Genomic DNA, 511 nt, shown 5'->3' on the forward strand with positions numbered 1-511 from the left:
TGCACGTCCACACTTTCACTATGTAAGCGAGGCTTTTCATGAACCGAAAACGAGATTTTCTATTTACCAAACAAATTCAGCGTCACGTTTAAAACGTTCCTGTCGAGCTTCCTTTTCAGCCGCTTGATAAAACGACCCCAAATTATACATAATAATAAGGACGGCCTTGTTCTTACGCGAGTTTGCCACGATCTGCATTTCATACGAAGTGAAATTAGAGACGGGAGTAGGGAATTAAGATGAAAAAAAATATTCGTGGCGGAAATGGCGAAAGATATAAGTTTCAGAGACTCGAATTTAGAAATTGTAATTAGAAAAAAAGAGCTTTTGTCGATGATAAGAGATTATTAAAGGTAGGTGAAGAGCATGTTAATAAGGCGATCTTTATGATAATGATAACTATGATAACTGCAAGAATAATTATGGCTTATCAAGGATGGTTGGTGTTTATGATTATAATTATCTGTATCGTGATAAGCTTTAGATATTATATTGATATAAAGAGGGAAAA

Source organism: Penaeus monodon, chromosome 33 (genome assembly GCF_015228065.2).
Source record: "Penaeus monodon isolate SGIC_2016 chromosome 33, NSTDA_Pmon_1, whole genome shotgun sequence".
In the NCBI taxonomy this organism is placed as follows: domain Eukaryota; kingdom Metazoa; phylum Arthropoda; class Malacostraca; order Decapoda; family Penaeidae; genus Penaeus; species Penaeus monodon.